This window comes from Schistocerca americana, chromosome 3 (assembly GCF_021461395.2).
Source record: "Schistocerca americana isolate TAMUIC-IGC-003095 chromosome 3, iqSchAmer2.1, whole genome shotgun sequence".
Taxonomy (NCBI): domain Eukaryota; kingdom Metazoa; phylum Arthropoda; class Insecta; order Orthoptera; family Acrididae; genus Schistocerca; species Schistocerca americana.
The window spans coordinates 70,208,897-70,234,636 of NC_060121.1; positions in this window are offsets into that span (position 1 = coordinate 70,208,897).

A 25,740-nucleotide genomic window follows, 5' to 3' on the forward strand; every position below is an offset into this window, starting at 1 on the left:
GTTCATGCGGACTATGTCGACCAGCGCTCCTTGCCGGACGGCTGCAGTGTTTACACTGCAGAGCTAACAGCTCTTTTTCGTGCCCTTGAGCGTGTTCGTACCAGCACTGGCGAGTCTTTTGTCATTTGCAGTGACTCTCTCAGTAGTCTCCAGGCTCTTGACCAGTGCTACCCACGCCATCCCATTGTTGTTGCCATCCAGGAGTCCGTTCATGCTCTTGCACAACGTGGCCGTTCAGTGGTGTTCATATGGACCCCGGGACACGTTGGGATAGCGGGCAACGAACACGCCGACAAGTTAGCTAAAGAAGCCACCCGCAAACTGCCGTTGGAGATCGGCCTCCCGGCAACTGATCTCCGATCGGTGTTACGCCGTCGGGTCTTTGGGATGTGGGCCGACGAATGGCGCACCCTGTCTGTACCCAACAAGCTGCGGCGTGTAAAGGAGGCCACGACTGTGTGGGGTTCCTCCATGCGGGCCTCTCGGAGGGATTCTGTGGTTCTCTGTAGGCTCCGCATTGGTCACTCTTGGCTGACGCATGGTCATCTGCTGCGTCGAGAGGACCCCCCTCATTGTCGCTGTGGTGCGCTTATGACGGTGGCCCATATATTGCTGGACTGTCCTCTTTTAACCGCCCTCAGGTGTACTTTTAATCTCCAGGGTGCTTTATCATCTCTCTTAGGTGACAATGTCTCTATGGCAGATCGGGTTTTAAGTTTTATTCGCGCAAGCGGCTTGTATAGGTCCATTTAAATTTTTTTTTAACATCACCCTCTTTTGAGCTCTCTCTTTTACTTAGTTTTGTGTTGTGATTCGACTCCGCCCTAAACTTTTAGGCCGGAGGTTTTAACGTGTTGCAGAGTGGCTGGCTCATCCTATTATTTTCGTGATCAGCCAGCCACAGTTCTCTGCTGTGCAGTTTTACTTCCATCTGCCTTTGTTCTCTATGTTGTTTTTGTTGCTGTGCTCTGTTTTTTATGTTGTCTTACAATGGCCCATGGGGCTTATCTTCCCCTGGAGTTTTTCTTTTAGTGCTTCGCTTGACTGGTGGATAGTTCCCCTGTGCTCTGTGTTTTTATGAAATAAGGGACCGATGACCTTTGTAGTTTGGTCCCTTTTATCTTTAACCCAACCAACCAACCAACCTCCTTGCGGGTTTCTCGCAAGGAGTCTGTTGTCCTCTGCCGGCTGCGCATTGGGCACACTCGGCTTACCCACGGCCACTTATTGCGCCGTGAGGATGCGCCTCTCTGTCGCTGCGGCTCCGTTTTATCCGTGGTTCATGTTTTATTGGAGTGTCCGTTTTTAGCTGCGCTCAGGCAGTCGTTCGCACTGCCTGACTCGCTCCCTGCCCTTTTAACAGATGACCCGGCTATGGCTGACTTAGTTTTACGTTTTATTCGGGCAGGGGGTTTTTATTCTTTACTCTGAGAGTTTCTGTTTTTATCTTATTGTTTTGTGTTGATTCTGGCCTTTGGCCTCCGGTTTTAAACTGATTTTTAATGTGTTTCCAGTGGTTGGCTTTTCCTTTTTTATTTCTCTGGTCGGCCAACCACCGTCACACTCTGTGTGCTTTTAGTTCGTTTTGTCTTGTCTTTGTCTCAGTTTCTCTTGTCCTGTATCGTCTGTGATCTCTTCTGTTCCTCGTTTTTATTCTCTGTGGGTGTTCTTTGTCTTTGGAAAAAGGGACCGATGACCATAGCAGTCTGGTCCCTTTAATCCCCCAAACCAACCAACCAACCAAGTTTTACGTTTTCTTCGGGCAGGGGGATTTTATCATTTACTCTGAGTGTTTCTGTTTTATTATATTCTTTTGTGTTGACTCTGGCCTTTGGCCTATGATTTTCCACAGATTTTTTTAATGTGTTTCTAAGTGGTTGGCTTTTCCTTATTTCTTTCTATGGTCGGCCAACCACCGTCACACTCTGTGTGGTTTTAGTTTGTTTTGTCTTGTCTTTGTCTCAGTATCTCTTGTTCTGTCTCGTCTGTGATCTCTTCTGTTCCTTGTTTTTATTCTCTGTGGGTGTTCTTTGTCTTTGGAAAAAGGGACCGATGACCATAGTAGTCTGGTCCCTTTAATCCCCCAACCAACCTGTCCGTGTTGTGTTGAGAACTTTCGCCATCTTATTCGTCGTTGCATTGCAGTCTTGCCCGCTCTCCATCTCTTGGGCATCGATGCGCCCCTGCGTGCACTTTCTGCCAAGCACTGTGCAGGGCCATTTTCTGCACTGACGACGCCCATTGACCACATGTCACCTAACATCCAGCATGGTAGCCAGTCCGTTGTGGTGGGGCCGCCATGTACCCTCTTGGTTGTAGCCCCCTGACAACACAGGGATCGCTCTACTGATGCCTGCGCCGTTCACTCCCCACGTATGCCAAGGAGTAGATGCCCATCTCCCTGGGGCATCAGGACTCCCGGCAATGGCCATCCTGCCAGGTGGCTATTGCTGTGGCTGGGTGGCGCCCGTGGGGAGGGCCCTTGGTCGGAGTAGGTGGCATCAGGGCGGATGACCCGCAATGAAGCGTGGTACATCATCTCTCGCTGGCGGCCAGCCGCCAGCAGTCTCTAAGCGTTCTCGGGCTCAATTTAATGCTCAGAAGTACGATCCGAAAACGTTCCCTTCCCTGGCCACGCCGTGGGAAGAGCGTAAGTCGCAGGATGGAGTTAACAGTTATTTGCCCCGATTCTTAGTTTGCACGCGAGCTGATGGGGAGTCTTTTCTCTCCACAAAGCCTCAATTCTACGTCGAGCATTTAGAGGACAAGTTTGGGGAGGTGGAGGGCTTGTCTACAATGCGCTCTGGGTCAGTACTGATACAAACGGCATCCTCCGCCCAGTCCTGCAGGTTACTTGCTTGTGACAAGTTGGGGGATGTTAACGTTTCTATTACACCACATAAGAGTTTAAATATGGTCCAGGGTGTTATTTTCCATAGGGATCTCCTTTTGCAGTCTGATGACGAGCTGCGCGCCAACTTAGAACGTAGAGGTGTTCATTTCGTCCGGCGCGTTCATCGGGATCCGAGGGACAGTCAGGTTGCTACCGGTGCCTTCATCTTGGCCTTCGAGGGTGATACGTTACCGGAAAAGGTCAAGGTGATGGTCTACCGATGTGACGTCAAGCCCTATATCCCTCCCCCGATGCGGTGCTTCAAGTGCTGGAAGTTCGGCCATATGTCTTCCCGCTGCACTTCCAGCCTCACATGTCGAGATTGCGGACGCCCGTCTCATCCCGATACTCCATGTGCCCCGCCTCCCATCTGCGTCAACTGCAGGGAGCACCATTCACCTTGCTCGCCTGACTGCAAAGTCTTTCAGAAAGAGCGCAAAATCATGGAATATAAGACCCTGGACCGGCTGACCTATACTGAGGCCAAACGGAAATATGACAGACTCCATCCTGTGAGAATGACATCTTCGTATGCGGCTGCTACAACAACTGTGCTAGCTCCATCAGTTTCGAGACTTCCAGCCAGCTCGATAAGCAGTACGACTCCTTCTGCCCCCTTGCCCGTGGGGGGCTCTCCCCAACCGGTTGCTCCTGCACCACCTACCTCAGGAGCAACCTCCTCCCACCCGTCGGGGACGTCCGTCCCCGCTTCTCAGCCGGAGAAGCGTCTAACTTCTTTGGCTACTCTCGCCCGTAAGAGTTCCCTTGGGACCCTCCCTTCCCAGGGTTCCACCAGCGGGAAGGATGACGGCCACCAGTGGCATAAGTCCTCACCAGCAGCCAGGCGTAGGGCTTCACGATTCTCCTCTGTCCCGGAGACTGAATCGGTGAAGCCTTCCCAGCCGGTGAAACCCAAGGTTCAGCGAGAGAAGTCCAAGAGAAAGACCTCTAAGGCTAAAGAACTTGCGGTGGCACCAACCCCACCGCACCTTTCGCGCTCTGCGTCTGAGGATGAAGTCGAGATTTTAGCGTCCGCTGAGGACCTTGATCTCGCTGGTCCCTCAGACGCCATGGATGCCTCTCGTACGGGAACTGAATCGGTGGCAGTGAGTGAACAAGCGGCGTAAATTGCCTTCCCAGTCCTTTCACGCCTTTCTCAGCCATGGACAATACCATCCTCCAGTGGAACTGCGGCGGTTTTTTCCACCATTTAGCTGAGCTCCGCCAACTTCTCAGCCTTCGCCCTTTCTTCTGCATTGCTCTCCAGGAAACTTGGTTTCCAGCGATGCGAACCCCCGCCCTCCGTGGCTATCGGGGTTATTACAAGAACCGAGCAGCTTATGAAAGGGTGTCTGGTGGCGTCTGCATATATGTCCTTCACACTCTGCACAGCGAGTCTGTCCCTCTCCAGACGCCTTTAGAGGCTGTCGCTGTACGCGTGTGGACGCCACAGGCTGTTACCGTCTGCAGTCTTTACATTCCACCGGATGGTGATGTCTCGCAGCATGTCCTGGCTGCACTGGTCGCCCAATTGCCGCCACCTTTCTTGCTATTGGGCGACTTCAACGCTCATAACCCTCTGTGGGGTGGGTCAGTGGCAACAGGTCCAGGCGCCATCGTTGAGCATTTATTGTCGCAGCTCGATCTCTCGCTGTTAAATGATGGTGCCTTCACACACTTCAGTGTGGCGCATGGCACCTACTCCGCCATTGACCTTTCAATCTGTAGCCATAGCCTCTTACCGTCTGTCCAATGGAGTGTGCATGACGACCTGTGTGGTAGTGACCATTTTCCGATCTTTTTGTCACTACCACAGCGCCACTCTTCTGGGCGCCCTAGCAGATGGGCTATGAATAAGGCTGACTGGGACTTGTTCTCCTCCACTGCCGCTTTTGAGCCTCTCTCTACCGATGACATTGATGCGGTGGTTCAATCGGTCACCACCGGCATCGTTACTGCTGCCGAATCTGCCATTCCCCATTCCTGTGGGTCCCCTCGGCGGAAGGCTGTGCCTTGGTGGTCGCCTGAGATCGCTGAAGCGATTAAAGAGCGTTGGCGGGCGCTCCAGCGTCACAAGCGACACCCCTCCCTCGACCACCTTATCGCCTTCAAACGGCTGCGTGCGCGGGCCCGCCTCCTTATCCGCCAAGGCAAGAAGGAGTACCCCCTGCGGGTTCGGGGGTTAGAATAGGCCCGCGGTATTCCTGCCTGTCGTAAGAGGCGACTAAAAGGAGTCTCAAACGTTTCGGCCTTATGTGATGGTCCCCTCTCGGGTTTGACCTCCATCTATCTAAATTATTCCGAAGAGCGAGCCAATTGGGGAAGGGCACCTTACATGGTGCACTGTATCCTTCGTGCAATTAGACCTATAGCCGTCTTTCTCGTCGTTGCCATGGTGTCCCGCTCGTTTTCGATCTCTTGGGCGATTACCACGCTGCCCTCTGCAGTGTTTCTTTTAACTGTGACGACGACCTTGGCCATTTTTGCACCTAAGATCCAGCACGGTAGCCAGTCCGTTGTGGTGGTGTCGCCATGTACCCTCTTGGTTGTAGCCCCCTGACAACACAGGGATCGCTCTACTGAAGCCTGCGCCGTTCACTCCCCACGTATGCCAAGGAGTAGATGCCCATCTCCGTGGGGCATCAGGACTCCCGGCAATGGCCATCCTGCCAGGTGGCCTTTGCTGTGGCTGGGTGGCGCCCTTGGGGAGGGCCCTTGGTCGGAGTAGGTGGCATCAGGGCGGATGACCCGCAATGAAGCGTGGTACATCATCTCTCGCTGGTGGGCCTCCACCAGCAGTCTCTAAGCGATCGAGGTCTAACCTCAACGTGAAGAAATTGGATCAGAGATAGTTTCCCTCCCTAGCTACTCCATGGGAGGAACGACTTGCTAAAGAAGGCAGTGGAGAATATTCACCCCGGTACCTCGTGTGTACGCGGGTTGATGGAGAATCTTTCATGTCGACCAAGCCCCAGTTTTTTGTGGAGCATTTAGAGGACAAGTTCGGGGAGGTGGAGGGCCTGTCCAAGATGCGCTCGGGTTCTGTGCTCATCAAAACGGCATCCTCTGCCCAGTCACGGAGGTTGCTCAATTGTGACAAGTTGGGGGATGTTTCAGTTACCATCACGCCGCATAAGAGTCTCAACATGGTCCAGGGTATTATATTCCACAGGGATCTTCTTCTGCAGTCCGACGATGAATTACGCGCCAACCTCGAACGACGAGGTGTTCACTTCGTCCGGCGCGTCCATCGGGGTCCGAGGGATAATCAGGTAGCCACCGGTGCCTTCATCTTGGCCTTTGAGGGTGATGTCTTACCCGAAAAGGTTAAGGTGATGGTTTACCGTTGTGATGTGAAACCATATATCCCTCCTCCGATGCGGTGTTTTAAATGCTGGAAGTTCGGGCACATGTCATCTCGCTGTACTTCCAGCATCACGTGTCGGGATTGCGGACGTCCTTCGCATCCTGATACTCCATGTGCTCCGCCTCCCATTTGTGTTAACTGTGGAGAACACCATTCCCCCTGCTCACCGGACTGTCGGATCTTCCAGAAGGAAAGGAAGATAATGGAATATAAGACCCTGGACCGCCTGACCTACACTGAGGCAAGGCGGAAATATGAGCGGCTACATCCCGTGCCCATGATATCCACCTATGCCGCTGCTGCCCAAGCAGTCCGATCCTCTCCCGTGTCGTCACGTACTGCTGCCTCTCAGCCATGTCTCAATGCACCGGCCCCCTTGGTTGTTGGGGGCTCTTCGCCCACTGTTGCTCCATCTACTCCAGGAGCAACACCACCCCAACCATCGGGGACATTCGTCCCCCCTTCCCAGCCGGAGAAGCGTAGGGCTTCTTCGGCCACTCCAGCCAGGAAGGGGTCCCTTGGGGCCCTCCCTTCCCAGGCTTTGCCCAGTGTCAAAGCGGATACCCGCAAAGTTTTGAAACAACAACCGGTCGCTGGTCATAGGGCTTCACGGTCGTCGTCCGTCCCTGAGACTGACCCAGTGGGGCCCTCCCAGCCAGACCCTCCCAAGGCACAGCGTGCGAAGCCGTTGAAGAAAAAGGCTCCCAAGCAACCTGACATTGCGGTGGCACTTGTCCCACCGCCACCCTCAAACTCTGCGTCTGAGGACGAGGTGGAGATCCTGGCGTCCGCTGAGGACCTCGATCTCGCCAGTCCCTCCGGCGCCATGGAAAGCACTGGCGCAGGTGCTCACTTGGAGGCAGCAGGTGACCCAGCGGCGTAATCTGCCTTCCCAGTCCCGTCACGCCTTTCCCAGCCATGGACAACACCATCCTCCAGTGGAACTGCAGCGGTTTCTTCCACCATCTAGCTGAGCTCCGCCAACTTATCAGCCTTCACCCTTTCTTCTGCATTGCTCTCCAGGAAACTTGGTTTCCAGCAATGCGAACCCCCGCCCTCCGTGGCTATCGGGGTTATTTTAAGAACCGAGCAGCTTATGAAAGGGTGTCTGGTGGCGTCTGCATATATGTTCTTTACACTCTGCACAGCGAGTCTGTCCCTCTCCAGACGCCTTTAGAGGCTGTCGCTGTCCGCGTGTGGACGCCACAGGCTGTTACCGTCTGCAGTCTTTACATTCCACCGGATGGTGATGTCTCGCAGCACGTCCTGGCTGCACTGGTCGCCCAATTGCCGCCACCTTTCTTGCTATTGGGCGACTTCAACGCCCATAACCCTCTGTGGGGTGGGTCCGTGGCAACAGGTCGAGGCGCCATCGTTGAGCATTTATTGTCGCAGCTCGATCTCTCGCTGTTAAATGATGGTGCCTTCACACACTTCAGTGTGGCGCATGGCACCTACTCCGCCATTGACCTTTCAATCTGTAGCCATAGCCTCTTACCATCTGTCCAATGGAGTGTGCATGACGACCTGTGTGGTAGTGACCACTTTCCGATCTTTTTGTCACTACCACAGCGCCACTGTTCTGGGCGCCCTAGCAGATGGGCTCTGAATAAGGCTGACTGGGACTTGTTCTCCTCCACTGCCGCTTTTGAGCCTCTCTCTACGGATGACATTGATGCGGTGGTTCAATCGGTCACCACCGGCATCGTTACTGCCGCCGAATCTGCCATTCCCCATTCCTGTGGGTCCCCTCGGCGGAAGGCTGTGCCTTGGTGGTCGCCTGAGATCGCTGAAGCGATTAAAGATCGCCGGCGGGCGCTCCAGCGTCACAAGCGACATCCCTCCTTAGCGCACCTTATCGCCTTCAAACGGCTGCGTGCGCGGGCCCGCCTCCTTATCCGCCAAGGCAAGAAGGAGTGCTGGGAGCGGTATGTGTCCACCATTGGCCTCCATGTTACTCCCTCGCAGGTCTGGGCCAAGATTCGACGCGTCTACGGCTATCGGACCCCTGCCAGCGTCCCTGCGCTCTCACTGAATGGAGCCGTTTGTACCGACTCCGACGTCATTGCAAATCGCTTAGCAGAGCATTTTGCTACGAGTTCCGCTTCTGCGAATTACCCCCAGGCCTTCCGCTCCATTAAAGAGCGGCTGGAACGTCGGAGCCTTTCGTTTCGCACCAACCACCCGGAATCTTACAATGCTCCATACAGTGAGTGGGAATTTCGCAGTGCCCTAGCTGCTTGCCCTGATACCGCTCCTGGGCCAGATGGCATCCACTGTCAGATGCTGAAACACCTTTCAGTGGACTGCCAGCGGCGCCTTCTCGATCTTTACAACCGTCTTTGGGTCGAGGGGGAGTTTCCGTCACAATGGCGGGAAGGCATTGTCATCCCCGTTTTGAAACCTGGGAAGACCCCTCTGGAGGTGGACAGCTACCGTCCCATTAGCCTCACCAACGTTCTTTGTAAGTTGCTTGAACGGATGGTGAGCCGGCGCTTGCATTGGGTACTGGAGTGTCGGGGCCTTCTGGCTCCGTTTCAGGGTGGGTTCCGTAAAGGCCGCTCCGCCACCGACAATCTTGTGAGTCTGGAGTCGGCCATCCGTACTGCTTTTGCCCGCCGTCAGCACCTGGTCGCTGTCTTTTTCGACATGCGGAAGGCGTACGATACGACATGGCGTCATCACATTCTTTCTACGCTTCATGGATGGGGTCTTCGGGGTCCTCTGCCGATTTTTATCCGCAATTTTCTGTCGTGTCGTACCTTCCGCGTGCAAGTCGCGGCCTCGTATAGTTCCTCCCACGTCCAGGAGAACGGTGTGCCACAGGGCTCTGTTTTAAGTGTCTGTCTGTTTTTAATAGCCATTAACGGGCTTGCTGCAGCCGTGGGAAATTCTGTCTCCGCTTCCCTGTATGCTGACGACTTCTGCCTTTATTATAGCTCTACTGGCATTGCAGCTGTTGAACGTCAGCTACAGGGCGCTATCCGTAAGGCGCAGTCTTGGGCTGTAGCGCATGGTTTTCAGTTTTCGGCAGCCAAGACCTGCGTTATGCATTTCTGCCGGCGCCGAACAGTCCATCCTGAGCCGCGGCTTTATCTTGCCGACGAACTCCTTGCTGTGGTGGAGACCCACAGGTTTTTGGGGGTGGTTTTCGATGCCCGGTTGACTTGGCTGCCTCATATCCGGCAGCTGAAACAGACGTGTTGGCGGCATCTAAACGCTCTGAGATGCTTGAGCAACACCCGCTGGGGCGCCGACCGCTCTACACTGTTGCGGCTCTACCAGGCGTTAATCCAGTCCCGTCTGGATTATGGGTGCCTGGCTTATGGCTCAGCCTCCCCATCTGCGTTACGGGTGCTGGACCCGATTCTCCACAGTGGTATCCGCCTTGCCACTGGTGCTTTCCGCACCAGCCCTGTGGACAGCGTACTAGTGGAGGCAGGTGTACCTCCACTGCGGTTCCGACGCCAACGTTTGCTGGCCGCTTATGCTGCCCATGTTCTCAGCTCGCCCGGGCATCCAAACTATCGCCTCCTGTTCCCGCGGTCGGTCGTCCGTCTGCCAGAACGTCGGCCCCGGTCTGGTTGTACCATAGCGGTCCGCGTCAAAGAGCTTCTCTCTGGGCTCCAGGGTTTCACTGTTCCACCTCCTTTCCGGGCTACTTTGCATACACCCCCATGGTGTGTTCGTCGCCCTAGCCTTCGGCTCGACCTGGCACAGGGCCCTAAGGACTCAGTCCCTCCAGATGCCTTCCGGCGCCGCTTTTATTCCATCCTGGCCATGTATCAGGGCTCTGGTGTTGTTTACACTGACGGTTCGATGGTTGCTGGTCGTGTCGGATATGCGCTCACTCTAGGGGACCTTTCCGAACAACGTTCCTTACCGGATGGCTGCAGCGTTTACACTGCTGAACTGGTCGCCATCTTTCGTGCCCTAGAGTATATCCGCTCCTGCTCAGGTGAGTCCTTCGTTATCTGAAGCGATTCCCTGAGCGGTTTACGAGCTCTCGACCAGTGTTTCCCTCGTTCTCGTCTGGTGATGGCTATCCACGAGTCTCTGCATACTCTCGCCTGTTGCGGCCGCTCTGTGGTCTTTGTGTGGACCCCCGGTCATGTCGGTATCCCGGGTAACGAACATGTTGACCGCCTGGCGAAAGAGGCCACCAGCAAGCCATCTCTGGACGTTGGCCTCCCAGAGACTGATTTGCGGGCAGTCTTCCGCCGCAAAATCTTGGCGCTATGGGACAATGAATGGCGCGAACTGACACTGCGCAATAAACTCCGTGCTATCAAGGAGACGACGGCTGTGTGGCGGTCATCCCTGCGAGCCACTCACAGGGACTCAGTAGTTCTTTGCCGGCTCCGCATTGGCCACTCCCGGCTGACACACAGTTATTTACTGCGCCGGGAGGACCCTCCTCTATGTCGCTGTGGGGCAGCTTTGACAGTGGCCCACATTTTGCTGGCCTGCCCCCTTTTAGCTGTGGTCCGGCAGACATTTGCGCTGCCTGCTACACTCCCTGCCCTTTTAACAGACGACTCCACTATGGCTGACTTAGTTTTACGTTTTATTCGGGCAGGGGGATTTTATCATTTACTCTGAGTGTTTCTGTTTTATTTTATTGTTTTGTGTTGACTCTGGCCTTTGGCCTATGATTTTCCACTGGTTTTTTAATGTGTTTCTAAGTGGTTGGCTTTTCCTTCTTTATTTCTATGGTCGGCCAACCACCGTCACACTCTGTGTGGTTTTAGTTCGTTTTGTCTTGTCCTTGTCTCCGTCTCTCTTGTTCTATCTCGTCTGTGATCTCTTCTGTACCTCTTTTTTTTATTCTCTGTGGGTGTTCTTTGTCTTTGGAAAAAGGGACCGATGACCATGGCAGTCTGGTCCCTTTCATCCCCCAAACCAACCAACCAACCAAGAAGGAGTGCTGGGAGCGGTATGTGTCCACCATTGGCCTCCATGTCACTCCCTCGCAGGTCTGGGCCAAGATTCGACGCGTCTACGGCTATCGGCCACCTGCCAGCGTCCCTGCGCTCTCACTGAATGGAGCAGTTTGTACTGACTCCGACGTCATTGCCAATCGCTTAGCAGAGCATTTTGCTATGAGTTCCGCTTCTGCGCATTACCCCCAGGCCTTCCGCTCCATTAAAGAGCGGATGGAACGTCGGAGCCTTTCGTTTCGCACCAACCACCCAGAATCTTACAATGCTCCATTTAGTGAGTGGGAATTTCGCAGTGCCCTAGCTGCTTGCCCTGATACCGCTCCTGGGCCAGATGGCATCCACTGTCAGATGCTGAAACACCTTTCAGTGGACTGCCAGCGGCGCCTTCTCGATCTTTACAACCGTCTTTGGGTCGAGGGGGAGTTTCCGTCGCAATGGCGGGAATGCATTGTCATCCCCGTTTTAAAGCCTGGAAAGAACCCTCTGGAGGTGGACAGCTACCGTCCCATTAGCCTCACCAACGTTCTTTGCAAGTTGCTTGAACGGATGGTGAGCCGGCGCTTGAATTGGGTACTAGAGTCTAGGGGCCTTCTGGCTCCATCTCAGGGTGGGTTCCGTAAAGGCCGCTCCGCCGCCGACAATCTGGTGAGCCTGGAGTCGGCCATCCATACTGCCTTTTCCCGCCGTCAGCACCTGGTCGCTGTCTTTTTCGACATGCGGAAGGAGTACGATACGACGTGGCGTCATCACATTCTTTCTACGCTCCATGGATGGGGTTTTCGGGGTCCTCTGCCGATTTTTATCCGCAATTTTCTGTCGTGTCGTACCTTCCGCGTGCAAGTCGCGGCCTCGTATAGTTCCTCCCACGTCCAGGAGAACGGTGTGCCACAGGGTTCCGTTTTAAGTGTCTGTCTGTTTTTAATAGCCATTAACGGTCTTGCTGCGGCCGTGGGAAACTCTGTCTCCGCTTCCCTGTATGCTGACGACTTTTGCCTTTATTACAGCTCTCCAAGCATTGCAGCTGTTGAACGTCAGCTACAGGGCGCTATCCGTAAGGCGCAGTCTTGGGCTGTAGCCCATGGGTTTCAGTTTTCGGCAGCCAAGACCTGCGTTATGCATTTCTGCCGGCGCCGAACAGTCCATCCTGAGCCGCGGCTTTATCTTGCCGACGAACTCCTTGCTGTGGTGGAGACCCACAGGTTTTTGGGGGTTTTTTTCGATGCCCGGTTGACTTGGCTGCCTCATATCCGGCAGCTTAAACAGACGTGTTGGCGGCATCTAAACGCTCTGAGATGCTTGAGCCACACCCGCTGGGGCGCCGACCGCTTTACCCTGTTGCGGCTCTACCAGGCGTTAATCCAGTCCCGTCTGGATTATGGGAGCCTGGCTTATGGCTCAGCATCCCCATCTGCGTTACAGGTGCTGGACCCAATTCTCCACAGCGGGATACGCCTTGCCACTGGTGCTTTCCGCACCAGCCCCGTGGACAGCGTACTAGTGGAGGCAGGTGTACCTCCCCTGCGGTTCCGACGCCAACATTTGCTGGCCGCTTATGCTGCCCATGTTCTAAGCTCGCCCGGGCATCCAAATTATCGTCTCCTGTTCCCGCGATCGAATGTCCATCTGTCAGATCGTCGGCCCCGGTCTGGTTGTACAATAGCGGTCCGCGTCAAAGAGCTTCTCTCTGAGCTTCAGGTTTTTACTGTTCCACCTACATTCCGGGCTACTTTGCATACACCCCCATGGTGTGTTCGTCGCCCTTGCCTTCGGCTGGACCTGGCACAGGGCCCGAAGGACTCAGTCCCTCCAGAGGCCTTCCGCCGCCGCTTTTATTCTATCCTGGCCACGTATCAGGGCTCTGGTATTGTCTACACTGACGGTTCGATGGTTGCTGGTCGTGTCGGGTATGCGCTCACTCTAGGGGACCGTTCCGAACAACGTTCCTTGCAGGATGGCTGCAGCGTTTACACTGCTGAACTGGTCGCCATCTTTCGTGCCCTAGAGTATATCCGCTCCTGTTCAGGTGAGTCCTTCGTTATCTGTAGCGATTCCCTGAGCGGTTTACGAGCTCTCGACCAGTGTTTCCCTCGTTCTCGTTTGGTGATGGCTATCCACGCGTCTCTGCATACTCTCGCCTGTTGCGGCCGCTCTGTGGTCTTTGTGTGGACCCCCGGTCATGTCGGCATCCCGGGTAACGAACATGTTGACCGCCTGGCGAAAGAGGCCACCACCAAGCCATCTCTGGACCTTGGCCTCCCTGAGACTGATTTGCGGGCAGTCTTCCGCCGCAAAATCTTGGCGCTATGGGACGAGCAATGGTGCGAACTGCCATTGTCCAATAAACTCCGTGCTGTCAAGGAGACGACGGCTGTGTGGCGGTCATCCCTGCGAGCCACTCGCAGGGAATCGGTAGTTCTTTGCCGGCTCCGCATTGGCCACTCCCGGCTGACACACAGTTATTTACTGCGCCGGGAGGACCCTCCTGTATGTCGCTGCGGGGCGGCTTTGACAGTGGCCCACATTTTGCTGGCCTGCCCCCTTTTAGCTGTGGTCAGGCAGACATTTGCGCTGCCTGATACGCTCCCTGCCCTTTTAACAGACGACTCCACTATGGCTGACTTAGTTTTACGTTTTATTCGGGCAGGGGGATTTTATCATTTAATCTGAGTGTTTCTGTTTTATTTTATTGTTTTGTGTCGACTCTGGCCTTTGGCCTATGATTTTACACTGATTTTTTAATGTGTTTCTAAGTGGTTGGCTTTTCCTTTTTTATTTCTATGGTCGGCCAACCACCGTCCATCTCTATGTGGTTTTCGTTCGTTTTGTCTTGTCTTTGTCTCAGTCTCTCCTGTTCTGTATCGTCTGTGATCTCTTCTGTTCCTTGTTTTTATTCTCTGTGGGTGTTCTTTGTCTTTGGAAAAAGGGTCCGATGACCATAGTAGTCTGGTCCCTTTAATCCCCCAACCAACCAATCCAAATACCCATATGTTGTCCGAATGGCATCCACCACCACGGAGGCTACACTCATGGCCCTGGCCCAGGTTCTCTCCATTGAGGGCCTGCCCTCACACGTTGGTCTCCGATAATGGTCCCCAATTCACAGCATCCTCCTTCCACAACTTCTGTCAGGCCAACGGTATCAAGCATATTCATAGATCCCCTTTCCACCCTTCATCCAATGGCGCGGCGGAGAGGCTTGTCCGCACTTTTAAACACCAGTTGACTAAGGCGGTCGACACATCTCCAACCACGTCGGCCCTCACCCTGTTTTTGAGCACCTACTGCACTATGCCAATTGACTGTCACAGTCTGGCAGAGGTCCTTCGTGGACGACAGCCGCGGACCCTGCTCCATTTGGTGCTGCCGTCCTCCTCCCGCCCCCACTCCCGGCCCTCGCAGCGGTATGCCCCTGGCACGTCCGTGTGGGCCCGCAAGTACGGGCGCAAGGTGGGTTGGACAACGGGAATGATCGTCACAGCCCATGGGCAGCATGTTACGTCGGTGCAGACGTCAAAATGGGTAGAGCGCTGCCATCATAATCAGCTCCACCCTCGTGCTGCCACGGGACTCGCGCCGCAGCCTCTTTCCCTACCTCCTTCGGGTACGGAAGTGGTCCTTGAGGCACTGTCCCAGCCCCCAGCTGGCGTCTCCCCGTGGGCCTGCCGCCAGCCCTCTCCACCTCCGGGTGGATCAGCGGCTCCCTCCCCCACCCTAGACTCTGGATCAGCTGTCATGGGTACCGCGGGCATCCCTTCCTCCCCGTCACGAGCAGTTCATACGCCCAGTTCCTCTTCCTACTGCCACCACCACCACCACCAGCACCGTCTGGGGCGTTTCTCCCCCTACACACAAGTTTCAGGGGGGAGGGATCTGGTACCGCGGGCCGTGGTATTTGAATCCTTGCCAGACATCATGGACGTCAAAGACCCATAGAGGTCTCTGCACCATCGCACCTTAAGCTGTGGCGGTGTGCGCCTCCTGGCCAGCTTTTAGTGTGGGGGTGCCACAGTGGAACACGTGGTCATAGGGGCCAATGTCAGCGCCCCCAATAGCATACTTAAACAGCAGCCACTCGCTCAGCCAGTCAGTCTAATCTCGCTTACGTCGGATTACACCTCGCTTTGCGCTAGACTGCTTACTTCCTGGTTTGTGTACATGTTTGTTTCCTTGTGACTCTGTTGTTTGGTCTTGTTGTATCCGTTCCATCCTATGTTGGTCATGTCCTTCCTATTCTGTTATGTTGTTGTTCGCGGGCCTCTCCACGGGTCCCGCTGCACCTTCTGTCTTTGCTACTCCACGACCGTCCTGGTTGCAGTTACAACACCATTGTTTAAGAAATTCAAACTTTTGAAAAACAAAACACAGAAAAATTTGCTGTTTATTTTTATTTTGTGTGTTATTAAAATAATAGCACATATTTACTTCTCTACTCACTCACATATTATCATCAGGAAAATAGCATTACAGATTTGCAACATAACTGTATGGAAAAACATGTTTTAGTTAAGACAAATTAGTAAACTCAAAGCTGATTCCAAATACAATTGTCTTTTTCAGCCTTAGAGTGGTTATTCCACTGTTTAATTCTGTCAAGGGAGAAATTTTGCCAAATTCTTAATTTGAAAATTTGGACAAAAGTAATTACTATATGTATTCTTCTGTGGCCCTGAAGCAAATTTTAATCACTTTCAGCTTGCATGCTTTTCACGCAGACCCTCTTAAAATTCTGCAACCAAATCATAACACTGAACTGTTGACACGGATATCTCGTTTTCCACTTCAAACAAGGACGACAAGAAGTTGACTTTTTCGTTTTTCAAAACAATATTTTTATATCTGAAGCTCATATTTTCAAAACACCAAGTTTGCTCTGAGACTTTGTCTTGTAGCTGCCTGGACTACAACTGATTCTGCAGTGTCGAATTGCCTTGTTCTTACATTAGTTTCCTCCTTCGAAAGTATCTTTCTGTTCTTACTGAAGAAGTACACTTCTCCATTGTAGACATCTATTACATTTACTTCACTTTCAGTTTCCTTCTCCGAATCAGTTTCGTGATCACTAAATACTTGCAGTCAGGATGATTATCACTGTTATCAAAGTTTTCATCTGAGAATTCACTGATGTATTCTTTAACATCCACATCTGTCTTGGATAGAAAACATTGAATAGAAGGTTTAGCCTTCCTCTTAATGGAGAAATGATAATGTTCAACAAAAACACGACACGCAAACACTGTGGTATATCTTTGAGACCTTCCGAAACCCAAAAACGAGAAATAAATTGTAACAACAATGCCAGATTTATGGCAAGTGTAGCTTGCTGTCCAATACAAAGGCACACAAAAGAGTCTACTTCACCTCAGAGGGGTGTGTGAAATATCGTAAGACAAAAGAACTGTTGCGGTCAGAGACGCTATCCATAGTAGTCGAGGGTTAACAATCTTAAAAACATTTGTATGCCACTGATCCAACCTATTATGGCTGTTTATACTGAACTTATCCCCCCGTAATTATTATTATGCCTTGTGGGGTACAAGAGCCCTGGTTCCTGGCAGTCGGATAGAAAATTTCATAACTGAGGTTAAGTAATATTTGGTCTGTATGTCCTCAGCACCTAGTAGACATTCATCAGGAACCAAAGCTAATAAACTCTGGTTCTTGTAGAAGGCTTTGGAAGGCTTGAATAACGTCCTTGCAATAGTTTGGTAATATCCTGTGCCTTTTGTCAAATATATGATAATCACTTCCACGGGACTACATGGATTGGCAGAAACTATAATTTCTTTTGAACTGTGTATCCAAGGAAATGGGCAAGACTTCTAAAAATCAGATTGTTTGAAATTTCTAAGCATGGTATTGTTTGATATGAGATTAAATTGGTTGTGACCGGTAGGCTGAAAGGAACACATGACAGGAGATGGGACACTTGCAATCAAGAGGCTGGATAATGGTAGCCAATTCCCCTTCTAAGGCCCTGTGGATCAACCTCCAGCTTCCGACCAGTGGGCACAAGGGAGCCAATGAGTAATCAAACTGTTCAGCCCAAGTGCTAGTGTGCATTCCAAAACACTTGAAACTTCCTAGCAAGGTACGAAGAGTTTGAACTGAAAACAGCTGCAGTATTGTTCCTGCAAGTTTTTACTGATCTCTCTAACTCTATGATGAATATTTTGCGTCTTCATTATGACATCCATCATTGCTTACTGCTGTTTTAGCTTCCTCTATTGATCACCAACTTTTTGTTCCACTTCATTTGGAATGGAAGAACATTGACAAAATGGTGTTCTGAGTCTGCCGGGATGAGGGATGTGGCATCCCTGGTATCACAGGGTGGCTTCTCCTGAGATTTTTTGTTTCTTTTTTCTCTTCAACTACTTTAGAACACTGGAACACTAGAGGGCTTACCTGCTATGGCGGTAGGACCTGATGAGGAGCTGACAGCCTGGGAACCTGCAGTCCATGTGCCCTCCAGCCACTGGCTGGTGTCACGTTGTTGTGCAACCTACTGGTTTTGTTTGCACTAACAAAATTATAAAATGGAATTAGGCAAATGAAACTATACTTGTGTGTAAATTCTTCAAATTTAGTGGTTTTGGATAGTAACAAATTAGATTCCATTTGACAATGAGGTGCTATTGCTGTACAGTTGGAGAGCCTCTGCAATGCTGTTAGTTTTTGGGGAATAACAAGTGGGCTGCAGCCTAAGGAAGAGACAATGACAAAATTGCAAAACACAAATAAACATCAAATATTAAACTGGATGATATGGTAAGTCTATTAGGACAGGGATGTACACTGACAAGTACAGAGGCTAATATTATACACAGTGTCACAAATGTAACTGGAAAAAGGAGAGCAGTCAGAGGAAGCAGAGCATGCACAGTCACCAATAAACATGTACCAGTGTCCTTGTGAAGAGCACCAGAACATTCAGAGGAACAAATTCTTCACATTTAATAGTTTTTAGTTAATTGATATTCAGACTGACTTCAGTATTCAAAGTGATGCACTGAAGTGACTGTTAGTATGTGGTGCTGCCACATTGGGCACATTCACACACAGATGGCTCATAATATGCTGAATCTCTTAATACCTTACCCAGCCGAGAACAGCAGCCAAAAGACAACATTACATGTTCTGCCTGCCCCCTTCGCAACTATTACGTCACTGACATCCTTCATCAAGAATTACTGCATGCCACACAACCATTCCAAATATTGCAAACATGTACAATATCTACCTTATAAATCTCCTCCATGAATTTCTGGTTGAATGAACACAAAGACAAAACCTTGGAAAATAAGTTAAATAATTTCCAGGTTTCAAAATATGAGACGAAGGGGAGAGAGAATTTATGGGTTTTACATTCCTCAGTTAGGAACTTTGAGGATGTGGTGGTGGTGGTTGTGGTGGTGGTGGTGGTGGTGGTGGTGGTGGTGGTGGTGGCAGGTGGGGGTGGGCGGTGGTGGGGAGTGACCAGCAACTCAATTCACATAAAATGTTCAGCCGCTTCATGAAAGCTCATACTCTTGTACCATCATTCTCCACTAATTGTTTTTTTTCCTTTCTTTATTTCTTTCTTTTACATTAAGAGAACTGTGCTGGCATTTAAAGCATCATCTGCATCAGGACCAATATATATTTTTAATCATCTCCAGAGTTTTGGTCATTGTCTGATATTATGTAGAAATTTGTCTGTAAAATGCTCACCCTCTACACCTGTCAGAAAAAGAATTATTACTTGTTTTTGCTGAGATGCATAACTTTAATGCAATTATTGGACTCTGATAATCCTTAATGAGCATCTGGTACAAAATCTTTCCTGTACTTGTATGTACTGAATTTCAAAATCACACTCTTGAAGTGCTAACATCCAATGAGTTGCTCTGCTGTTCATTGGTTACCAATTTAGTAAGAATGAAGGTGTCCTACAACCCGAAACAATGATAACATCTTCCCATAAGTAACAGAGAAACTTTGGCATGGAAAGGGCATTTATTCCTGTAATTATATACTTCCTCTCAGAGTACACAAGTGCACGACTTGGGAATGTGACAGTAGAATTTTCTTTGACTCAGTTAACCTCATTTAACTGATACATTTCTGTGCCAAGGGAAAAGTAAGTGGAATCAGTATCAAGGTAATATTTGGTGCTTAAGTCAGGATGATAAAGTAGTGGTGCCTCACACAGCTGGTTTTCAATGTTTTATGATGTTACTTAATCCATTTCCAGATGGAGATACAGGTGAAGATAAACAAAATCAAGGATGGAAATGATGTTAGCAATTGCAGAAACCGAGAAGACTTTAGTTGTCTACAGCACTTTGGTGCAGGAAAATTTCTTACTGCTTCCATTTTTGTCAGGTCAGGTTCTATTTCTCACAAAGAAAGTATATGTCTAAAGAATTTAATCTGTGATTTTGTGAATTCTTATTTATGCACCGTTACTGTGACTCTAGCTCTGCTAACTGCTTAAAGTACATGGCATACAATTACTAAATGCCTCCCCCCCCCCCAATGCAGTACCAATTAGAAAGTCATCTACGTAGTGTTAAGAATGTCAGTATTTCCCTTAAAACTTCATTAAGTGCAGTCATAAAGGCCGCTGATGATATTGACAGATATAAAGGTAATCTGGTAACATCTTACATTCCATAGAAAGGCTCTATACTTTCTGCTATTTACATCTTTCACTTGGTCACATTGTGCAGTAAACCACATCATTTCACCATGAGCACCACCAAATGAATGCACACTGCCATCCCTTTTTGTTAGTTTGGATTGGATTAGAATAGTCACTACCTGAGTGTTAAATTACCTGATTGTCCAACATCAGTTTAATTGTATTTTTAACTACTGCTTTCTAGGGCAAAGGTACTGGGTGCAATTTGCTATGTAATGGGTCATGATTCTTTACTTCAATTTTACAAGTGCAGCATCTGATCAGACCAGGTATTCCTGTAAACAGATAGATGTAAGATTTTAATACTTCTAGCAGTTCTTCTCATTAAGCTTCAGGGCATATCCACTAATGTTTGAATCTTGTTTTGAATACTAGTCAGAGGACGTGAATCATTATTCTCCTGCAGCCCAGCATATCCCTCAGAATTATTTGAAGTTGCAGTTCCTCAGTTTGTCAGTAATGAATGTCCTCATATTTATGAATGCAGCATCCTAATCACCTCTCTTGATGAATCCTTTCAACTCTCTCCTCTCCTCTTCCTTCCACTAGTCAACTCTGGTTTGATAGAAATAGAGTGTAAGAGAATGTATTCCCAAACCTCTTCGGAATCAGTCAATTCTGAGAACCAAACCAATGTTACGTGGTCCAGTAATTAATACACGGTGCTCATATTCCTCTTTTTAGATTCTAAACTTGAATAGTACCTGGTCTGTAATGGCTTTACTTTGATTGCTTACAGCAATGGCAGCATGCACATGACTAACAGGAAATGTTCAAAGTCCAAAGAGAGAGATTTTCTGAAATAGCTCCCGTTCTCCTTGCCGAAATGACTGTTGCATCCATAATAATTCTCCATATTGGGACTTTTATGAAAGGCATTGAAGTGTATTGTGATTCTCTTTTTCTTGTCTACAAATCTTCTTTCATGTCACGTTTGCACTTGCTGTGTTTATTGTGACTCCTGACACATTTCCCACAACTGTCATTTCAGAGTGGGAGATTTCCAAAACTTTACTTAGTTATCTGAATCACAACTTCTCATGTAATGACTTGGGCTTGTGGCACATTCTGGCCATTGATTTCGTACTCTGTCTCCGGCATATATGGAATTTTTGATTTTATGTCACATTGTTTTTCTCAAGACCAAAATTCATTTAAGAATGTGGTTGCAGATTCTTCACACCTGAAAATCTTTTTTTGGATACAAAAATGTCCCAGATATGTGCTAAACATGTGATGTGGCTAATGCACATGTCTATTTTACACTGCTTGGTTTGATGTCTCCAAAATTCAGGTTTGAACTGTTGAATAAAGGACACAGGATGTATACTGTGCTTGGAGCCACTATTCTGCAAATTTGGTGCACTAATTCCATTATCCGCAATTATTTGAGGCACATCATCAATGTTAGTCTCTACTTCATTCAATGCTGCATTAACATCATGCAGTAGAAGGTTTTTGCTTACTCAGTTCGACCCTTCATTGCAGTCTGACTTCCAGCGGATTTTTGTCTATTTAGGTACCCACTACCATTCACCCACAACTGCTGGTGCACTTTTTGCAGCGCATGCTAGTGCACATTGTTGCTGTCAGCGATATCATACTCAAACATGTACAGGTACTTTTCCCTTATAGTAGGTACAGTGGTATAGTGTATCGACAATGTCGCATCCTAACCTCTTTCCTCTTGCACGTTGTTGATCTTCATTATTTATAAGACTTTGCTGTAGATAATGCACTTGAACAGTATCTTTCCTAGAATTTGATGTTTGGTTTGAAGAATGCCTTCAATGCTCAGTTGATGTATTTTAATACTTGGTTCCACTTCTGTAGATCTTTGCCCCTGGTAAAGAGCTTTTGATGTGGTGTCAAGTTATTCATTCTCTGAGTGGTATGTACTTCTCATGTAATCAGAAGATTAGCAAGTGCTGCTGGTTTCACAGCAGCTCCCAGTACTAACATGTAGGGTCCTTTAAGTGTAACACCTGCAGTTGTGAATCTTTATTGACCATCGTCAATTGTGAATCTTCTTAGGTATGTCTTACTTCAGGTAAGTTACCTATAAACATAGTGTTCAATGTAGTGATTCAAGAGAAAGATATGTAGTTCAGTTTTGAATAGATATTTACTAATATTTAAGATTTTAAGCTCAATGGGAAGAAGGTTGAAAATTTTTACAGCAGCATATATAGCATCTCTCGACAGCAAATGGTTCAAATGGCTTTGAGCACTATGGTACGTAACATCTGAGGTCATCAGTCCCCTAGAACTTAGAACTTCTTAAACCTAACTTACCTAAGGACATGACACACATCCTTGCCCAAGGCAAGATTCGAACCTGCAACCGTAGCAGCTGTGTGCGGTTCCAGACTGAAGCACCTAGAACTGCTTGGCCACAGCGGCCAGCCTCACCAACAGAGACAGTGCATGTAATTCTTTTGTTTAGTGACACACATGCAAACTGCTGAATTTTGTTGTCGAGGATCCAGTCTCTATGAACACAATATGATAGAGAAAATAAGTGTTGAGAAGCAGTGGTAAATATTTTCAGCTGGCTAAATTATTTGCAACAGGTGGTTCACAGATCAAACTCTTTTTCAGTGCTTAGTGGGGAGATTAGAGTCATATATAGAGTAAGTGAAGAGTTTGCCCAGTGCATAGTTCTATATGACACTACAGACCGTGCAGAAGTGAAATGAGCTGCCTTTCTTCATCTCCAGAATTAGGCAGAAAAAGGTGCTGAGCTGAATCTGCCAGTCTGATAAATGTGGTGCTTCCAGCACGAATACCCAAGAAGTTGATGGTATCATCTCTTTATCTGCCGGTTATTCAGTGTCGCAGAGTGTTTGTCTGGCTTTTCATGAGTTGATACGAACTGAATAACAGTCGTCTGCAAACAAGGTAAATTTCCACAATGCACCATTCACAACTGCAGGCAGTTTTTAGCATAAATAACACATGCTGAAGGACTCAGGAGGACAAAAGGTGTTTTCATACCCAAACACTATTCCATCTTTATTTCTGAATGGCGAGTCTGCTTCCTGACACACAGTACCAGTTGCACTAGCCTATATGACTGCATTCTTTTATTTTCAATATATTATATAAATATGGAGTGAGTTTAAATTCCTGTCAAAATTTAGTACTTCAGAGGTATAATCGTATGACAAAAGTTTAACACAACTGGACAGTTATTAGTGAGTCACTGTGGGTACACGTCCTGAGGAAGTGTAGCTCCAGTTACATAAATTATGCACTCTATATTCATCCACTGTTTCATAATGAGAGCACTTAGCGATCTCCAGAAAACTTTAGACATAATTTCAAACCTTTTCTAAATGCTTAACGTCAGATTTATTCACAGTAATGCATTTGCAAAGCAATCAGAAGTCTGAAGCTGTTTTATACATTAAAGTTTGTCTTTAAAGATACTGTAGATGATATATATGGAAGGTGTTTTTTATGCACTATAATTTGAGAATATTTTTATGACAATTTTTCTCATCACTTGTGTCTGAAATTCTCATACCTAGGTGTATATAATAGTACTTTGCAAAGTTTTCTGATATATGTTATTGTATTTTCAGTTAAAGGTTGCTCTTATGGATGTATTTCATAGATAAGTAACTGATACATGTATTTGCTGAAATGTATCTGTGCCTCTGCCTTAATAATCTAAATGTTAGTTGTGTCTTACACTGTTACATGCATAATAACTTCAACAAGCAGTTTGTGATCTATGTACATTTCTGTTAAAGAGTGCATCAGTATTATAAAATATGCATTATATTAGTATAACCGAGGATGAGATGGGAGTATTGAGCGACTGGATATTATCGGTCTTGACATTGTATATAAATACTGCTTACATTCCAGTAACTGGCTTTAATCCATTTAGGTGTATTTTGGAATGTAAGATTCTACTAGTAATAATTGGCATGCCAGATAACTATGTAATGTGCCTTGGCATACAGTATCGGAAGACTTTTATGTTGTCATTTAGTGTGTCTTTCACAGAAGTGGCAACAGCTGACTAATCCTTCATTCTGTGTGTTGAGGTTGCAAGTACATTTTATTAGTTGTGATCTGCATGATACAGTATGGTCCAGCAATGAAAGGACCGAATCTTCATCCTTCAGTTGTACTTACATCTACTTTATTATACTTTACTTTGTATTTGATACAGACATTTTGCTGTTCATGTGTGGCTAGGCATGTAGATTGATAATTTGATCTGTATATTACATCTCATGCAACATGGCACATACTGTTAATGTATTTGTAAGTACAGCCTACAACAAGCATTGTTTTCTATTAAAAAATTGTACACATGCAGGTCCACAGCCTCCAAATTAGGTTATCAAACCGACTAATTGGTACACAGAGAAACTGGCGGTCAAAGTGGTGTAACTAAAGTTGGGAATTTAATAATGACCTTGTAAATATATGGTTTTCATTACTTTTTAAACTTCATTTACTCATAGAAAACTTGCTGTAACATAATATAAAAACACACAGAACAAGTTGTACGAAGTTGTATTTACTTTTTGTTAAGTAACCTGTATATACAGTCAATTACTTGGTTAAATTGTTATCAGCACACAGTCATACAGCTACCACAATGGCAGTATGTTTTCCTACAAAATGTATCTCCATCAGTTGAAACACACTACTTCTAAGATTTCTTAACTTTGCTATTTCTATGTGATGCTTTTCCACAGAATGACATTCTGCATGTGTAACACAGTGTAGGAAGGGTGTTCAGATTGTAATGCACTATTTTTTCTTTGCCAATGTCACTTTGAAAATATTTGAAATTTTTTGCTGGACGGGAAACCATAGGGGGCTGAAGTAAGGAAAATTTAATGGAATTCCGATAAGTGGCAGCACTAGATGCAGTCTTCCAAATGGAGTCTGTAAGGGAGGTGCATTCCAAACAGAAACTTGTTGAGTTTTCAGTGGAAATCCAGATCATCGCAGATATTCACAGGTGCTGGCAGAATGTCTACGGACACCTGGTAGTGGAGAAAGAAAGAATGCCAGCCACACATAGCTGTGACTCCTGCAATGTTGGAACATATTGACCCTATGATTGTGATTTGTCAATCACATCAGATGACACACCCTGCTGCTCAGCTGGACATCTGTCGGTACTGGAGACACACACATCCACCAGTTGGTGTGCCCTGCTGGGTTCCTTGCCACCTAAATGAAGACTGTAAAGAGCAATGAGGAACCATCTACAAAGAATTGTCTGCACATTACAAGGGTGATCATGATGATTTTGGTTGAACATTGTCATAGACAATGAAACAAGGGTTCGTCACTTCGAACCACAAACAAAACTGAAATCCATGGAATGGTGCCATACCACCACCTCAGAAAAAAAAGATCAAAGCCGCATACTCAGCTGGTAAAGTCACAGTGGTGGTCATCTGGGACTGTGAAGGTGTTAATCTGTATGATTACATCCCTCATGGTGTAACGGTCAATTCTCAAGCGTATTGAGGTAACATCACAAAATTAAAGAAACGACATCAGTGTGTTCGTCACCACAGAAATGGAAATGTACTTCTCACTCTCCATGACATCGCAAGGCCTCACACAAGTCTGCACCCCCCAGGAGGAGCATACAAAACTTCATTGGGACAAATGGATGGAAACCAGGTGGTGCGAGATCTAGGCTGTTGGGTGAATGGGGAAGAACTGTCCATTGAAGGATGCACTTGGATGACGAGGTGGTTATTGATGCAACAAGACATTGGTTCCAACATCAGCCAGTACAGTGGAACTGTGCTGGCATACAGGCCATCCCAGTGAGATGGTGTATGGCTGCCACAACGAATGGAAATTA